General features: G+C 36.0%; 1 pseudogene; it reads left to right on the top strand.

Moving 5' to 3' along the window:
* The first annotated feature begins 805 nt into the window (after positions 1-805).
* LOC123391071 lies at positions 806-935 on the top strand (annotated as a pseudogene).
* The last annotated feature ends 5,692 nt before the right edge of the window (positions 936-6,627 follow it).

Genomic DNA, 6,627 nt, shown 5'->3' with positions numbered 1-6,627 from the left:
AGACCTTATATCTTTCACAAAAATTAACTCAAAATAGATCACAGACCTAAATGTACAATGCAAAACTATAAACTTCCTAGAAGATAACTAAGGAGAAAATCTGGAAAACCTAGGGAATGGCAATAGCTTTTTAGATACAACATGAAAGGCACAATCCACAAAAGAAATAATGGATAAGCTAAACTTTATTAAAATTTAAAACTCATGCTCTGAGAAAGATGTATCAATAAAATGAGAAGACAAATAATAGACTAGGAAAAAAAATGTTTGCAAAAGACACATCGAGGGGTGTCTAGGTGCCTCAGTTGGTTGAGCATCTGACTCTTGATTATAGCTCAGGTCATGAACTCAGGGTTGTGAGACTGAGCCCCACATTGGGCTCCCTGCTCAGCAAGGAGTCTGTTCTTCCCTCTCTTTCTCCAACTCTCCCTCTGCCACTCCCACTCATGTTCTCTCTAAAATAAATAAATAAATCTTTAAAAAAGACACATCTGAAAAAGGACTATTATCCAAAATAAATGAAGAACTTAAAAGTCAAAAACAGGAAGACAAACAATCCAATTAAAAATGCCTGACCTAGGGCACCTGGGTGGCTCAGTGGGTTAAGCCGCTGCATTCGGCTCAGGTCATGATCTCAGGGTCCTGGGATCGAGTCCCAATCGGGTTCTCTGCTCAGCGGAGAGCCTGCTTCCCTCTCTCTCTCTCTGCTTGCCTCTCTGCCTCCTTGTGATCTCTGCCTGTCAAATAAATAAATAAATAAATAAATAAATAAATAAATCTAAAAAAAAAAAAAAATGCCTGACCTAGCTTTGCGCAGTAGCAGTATCATAGCCAATAAGGTTTATCTGAGGTGCAATTATTGCTAATTGAAAAATACCTGACCTTAGAGTGCCTGAGTGGCTCAGCTGTTAAGTATCTGCCTTCGGCTCAGGTCATGATCCCAGAGTCCTGGGATCAAGCCCTGCATCAGGCTCCCTGCTCTGTAGGAAGCCTGCTTCTCTCTTTCCCACTCCTTCTGCTGTGTTCCCTCTCTTTCTATGTCTCTTTCTGTCAAATAAATAAATAAATCCTTTAAAAAAAATGCCTGACCTTGATACCTCACCAAAAAAAGATTAACAGGTGGCATTAATCATATGAAAAGATGCTTGCATCAGCACTCATACATGTATAAATTAAAACAATAAAGAAAAACCACTATACACCTGTTGGAATGGCCAAAATCTATAATGCTGAGAACAGCAAATTCTGGTGAGGATATAGAACAATAAGAACTCTTATTCATTGCTGGTGAGAACACAAAACGGCACAGCCACTTTGGAAGATAATTTGGCAATTCCTTATAAAACTGAACATACTCTTATCATACAACCAGCAATCTCACTCCTCAGCATTTATCCAAAGGAGGTGAAAACAAATCCACATAAAAATCATCTGCACATAGATGTTTAAAACATCTTTATGCATAATCGCCCAAACTTGGAAGCAACCATGATGTCCTTCAGCAGATAAATGGATAAATAAATATAAATATATATATATATATATATGAATAAACTATGGCACACCCAGACAATACAGTATTATTTAACACTAAAAAGAAATGAGCTAAAAAGCTATGACAAGTCATTAAAGAAATTGAAATGCATATTACTAACTGAAAGAAGGCAATCTGAAAATGCTATATACTCTATAATTCTGATTATATAACATTCTGGAAAAGGCAAAACTATGGAAACTGTGAAAAGATCAATGGTTGTCAGGGTTGGAGGGTAAGGGGAAGAGGAGTACAGGAGGTTTGGGGCAGTGAAAATACTTTGGATGATACCATATTACTATACTGTAATATATTCCATATATTATGGGTATTAATATATTTATATATTTACAATTAATATCTAGAGTGTACTGTATAAAATTACATTTTATATTATATATATTACTATAATAATATAATGATGGATATATGTTATTATACATTTGTCCAAATTCATAACACATACAATCCCAAGAGTGAACCTCAAGGTAAAGCATGGACTTTGAGTGAGAAGGATGTGTCATTGTAGGTTCATCATTTATAACATGTGTACCTCTCTGGTGGGAGAGGTTGAAGATGGCAAAGGCTATGCACATGTTGGGGGCAGAGATACATGGAAAATCTCTGTACCTTTACCTCAATTTTATTGTGAGTCAAAAACTGCTCTTATAAAGTCTATTTAAAAAAAACACTGAAATTAAATCCTCATTATGTGATCCAAAATCAAAATTTACAAAGCCAAAAATTAAAGTAGTCAACTGGAAAATATAGTCAAATACAGCACACCACAGAATTTAAAACTTCAGAGACTAAGGAAGAAATGAAATGATTTGAAAGATCCAGAAACTCTAAATCTGTCTAACAACAGTGAAAGAAGAACAGAAAAGGGTAAGGTGGGTAGGGGAGACAACACAGACACACAGACGCAATTCTGGCAAGTTTTTATAATGTCAAAGTTAAGATATAAATCCTAGGGGTGCCTGGGTGGCTCAGTCGGGCAAGCATCTGCCTTCAGGTCAAGTCATGATCCTGGGGTCCTGGAATGAGCCCCACTCAGAGGGAGTCTGCTTCTCCCTCTGCCCCTCCCTACCACTCTTGTGCATGTGCATGGACTCTCTCCCTCTAATAAAAAAATAACATTTTTTTAAAAAGATACAAATCCTACAAGATTCCAGAGAAAGTTCTGCTTCCATGAGTACTATCTATACACGTACTACAGAAGATGCCTTGATTTAAGAGCAGCTCTAGCAGTTCCACTCCTTTTTTCCTTAGACCAACTATTCCAGAGAAGACTCTGCAAGACTCAACACACGTGGGTATCCAGGGCTATTTGGGTAAGATTAGTGCCTTGTGTTCCTTTGGTCCTAATCAGCCTCTCCACATGGAGAATATGCAGCATGCCTATCATATGACAGATGCTAGGCAACAATGATAGCTCTTCTCTCTATCCTCCCCTTTTCCTAAACCTTCTGGAATGATTTCCAAACCTCATTGGTTACGGGGGTCACTTTGGAAGAAATAGCTCCACAGGATACCCCATCTCATCTGCACAAGGGCTAAGAACACTCTCCCACAGCTAGGGAATGTGCCCAAGCAGAGAGAGGCCAGAAGCTTGCCCTATGGATAGTAGCAGTCCACAGATGACCTCTGGGACAAATGGGGGGATCGGGGCAGATGAGTGCATCACAGAAAATCAACCCAGAGGTCACAATTCTGATAAAATGTAGAAACACGAGGAGCATTCATTTTTTGTACTTAAAATTAAGTACACAGGAGCTCAGAGTCATCACCATACTTAACACTATCTTGGACCAACAAAATTAGACTAGAGAGAGAAATGAGAGGCATAAGACTGAAAAGAGGCAAAGCTATCTCTATTTTGAGATGACACAGTTTTGAATCTGTAAACTCAATAAATCAACTAAAATACCACAACAAAATATAAGATAATTCAGTAGGGTGGCAGGATGTAGAGATAGTTAAAAAGAAATCAATACACTCTATATCATAAAACAAGAGTTAAAAGATACAATGGAGGGAAGAACCTATTCACAGCTAAGAACAAACTTAATAAGAAATGTGCAAAAACAAATGGAAGGAGGAAAAGAGAACTACTACCAAAGGATTAAAAAATAGTATGAAAAAGAGATGCTATATTCTTGGAAAGAAAGACTTCAAGTCAATTCTCCTTTAGTTAATTTAATGCAATCCAATAAAATACCAACAGGGTTTTAGTTTTTCTCCCCTACAACTAGACAAATTGACCCTAAATTCATATAGAAAAATAAATTTTAAAAGGGCCAGGAAAACTTTGAAAGAGAGCAATTATGTAAAAATAGACCTACTAACTATCAAAACATACTAACCGAAAGTGTATAATTAGTGACTGAAGAGACAGACCACTGAGCAATAGGATGCTCATAAACAGACCAAAATGTATACATGAGATTATTATATTATAAAGATGAGATTTCAAATTACTAAAATGAAGAAAGGCGTTTTAATAAATGGCAGGATGGCTGAGTAGGAGTCTGGGAAAAGATGAAGTTGGTTCCCTACTTCACAATGTGCACAAAAACTCCAAAAGGATTAAAGCTTTAAAGGTAAAAAATGAAATACTAGAAATACTTTAAAAATGGAGTGGGGACGTCCTGTAGAAGTCAGACTACAAAATCCAAAGGCAATATAAGATTGGTAAATTTGACTGAATAAAAATCTAAACCTTATGTATGTCCTAAAACTACCAAACAACAACAACAAAACAGCATAAGCAAAATTAAAAGCCCAGTGACTAATCTGGGAGAGGGAAAGTTAAAAATTTTTATTACAAACTGATCTCCCTTTATAATTTATAGAGATTATTTTTATAATGATTATAATGACTACCTAAAATTCAAGAAGAAATGACGAACAACCAAAAATAAAAATGGACAAAAGATACACATAGTCCTCAGTAAAAGCAGGTAACAACAACAACAAAATACAAGCCACTAACCTTATTTTAAAAAGCCTCAACCTGCTCAGAATAAAAAAATCAAAACTACAATGAGATACCATTTATTACCTATCACATTGACAAAAATCACAGTTTTGACAACTCTTAATGCTAGAGTTGAAATGGGCTCAGGGGAACATTGCTAATGGGAAAGAGAAATGGTATAAACCTCGTGGAGAGGAATCCAGCTATCTCTACCAAAAATGCAGATGCATTTATCCTTGACCCAACAATCCTACTTCTAGGAATCTATCCTCAGATACATCTGTACACATACAAAAATGGCATAATGTATTTTGCTTAGTATTATCCTCTCTAGTGCCACCCATGTTGTTGCAAATGGCAAGATTTTATTCTTTTTTGTAACCGAATAATACTACAATGTGTGTGTGTGTAACATATCTTCTATGTTGGACACCTGAAATAATATAACAGTGTATTTTAAGTACAACAGAATTTTAAATTAAATTTATAAAATTCATATTCAGAAACCCAAAAAATGGCAAAGGTAGATTACTCATTATAGCATTATTTGTAATAGTAAAAAAATGGAAGTGATCCAACTGTTCACTAACAGGATATTGATTGAAGAAACTAAGGATACATCCACACCACTGAATAAAAGTTTGTTGCCTATCTCAACTTACTGATGTAGAAAGATCTTGAAAAAAAGCAAGATGCAAAGCAAATTATGTAGTATGGTACTTTTTCTATCACAAAGAAGGGGAAACAGAAATACACACTTGCCTTTGCTTTCCTTTGAATAAAAATACACAAGAAAGATAACCAGGAATCTAACAGAAATTGTTATCTATAGAGAGAATAGACAAGAGGGAACAGGGATAAAAGCAAGAATTCTGAGTGCAACTTTTTATGTTTGTGTGTGTGTATGAATTAGAGAAACATATTACCCATAATAAAAGTTTTTGAAATATTCCAAGGAGAAAATATTCTTACCAATAAGAAATATTTGAAATATTCCAAGGAGAAAAAAACACACTGAACAATGTGGCCTAAAAGGAAATAAGAATCAAATTCATTTCAACCTTCTGATGGAGTAATATCACTAATGTTCTAAGAGAAAAGGATTTGAACCTAAAATTCTACAGGTCTAATTATTTTTCAAAATAAAGACATTCTCAGACTGGGGCACCTGGGTGGCTCAGTGGGTTAAAGCATCTGCCTTCGGCTCCAGTCATGATCTCAGGATCCTGGCATCAGGCCCTGCATCAGGTTCTCTGCTCAGTGGGGAGCCTGCTTCCTCCTCTCTCTCTCTGCCTGCCTCTCTGCTTACTTGCGATCTCTCTCTGTCAAATAAATAAATAAAATCTTAAAAAAAAAAAAAAGACATTCTCAGACATATAAGGTTTCAGTTTACCATATACAAACTCTAACAAGAATTTCTCAAGAATGTATTCCCAAAAGAAGAGAGAGAGAGATTGAAACAGAGACCTGGATATATAAAGCAAGGGTGAGCAAACACAGCAGTAAAACTAATTAGATGCAAATAAATGTTGATTTTGTCCAAAAAGCTTTAGCAGCTTTAACTCAGGATTTAAGAAGTGCCAGAGAAGATGGAAAATGATGGAAGTAAAAATAGATCAAGAATTTCACCTCATTCAGGGACAGGACAGAGGTAGTTTACCTGATGGTGGAAAGATATACAATCAGTATATGTATTAAAATTACAAATATAACTAATAAAAGAAAATAAATGGGAAGTACAATTTACAAACCATCAGTGGAGGAGGAAAATGGAGTAAAATAATCCAATCAACCAAAAATAGGCAAAAAGGAGCGGGGGGGGAGCGTAGTATAATAAAAAACATAAATATGGTAAGTCTAAACACATTGGTAAGTATAATCTGGATAAAAATCATATATTAAAAATAGAGGAAGTGGTGATGCAACATGGGGGCTTAAGTGGGTAGGAGAAGAATCAATGAAACAAGATGGGATTGGGAGGGAGACAAACCATAAGTGACTCTTAATCTCACAAAACAAACTGAGGGTTGTTGGGGGGAGGGGGTTTGGGAGAAGGGGGTGGGATTATGGACATTGGGGAGGGTATGTGCTTTGGTGAGTGCTGTGAAGTGTA

Source organism: Mustela putorius, unplaced genomic scaffold, assembly GCF_011764305.1.
Source record: "Mustela putorius furo isolate JIRA1106 unplaced genomic scaffold, ASM1176430v1.1 tig00000174_pilon_pilon_pilon, whole genome shotgun sequence".
In the NCBI taxonomy this organism is placed as follows: domain Eukaryota; kingdom Metazoa; phylum Chordata; class Mammalia; order Carnivora; family Mustelidae; genus Mustela; species Mustela putorius.
Note: the sequence above shows the minus strand (reverse complement) of the source record. Positions and strands in the feature narration are given on the sequence as shown.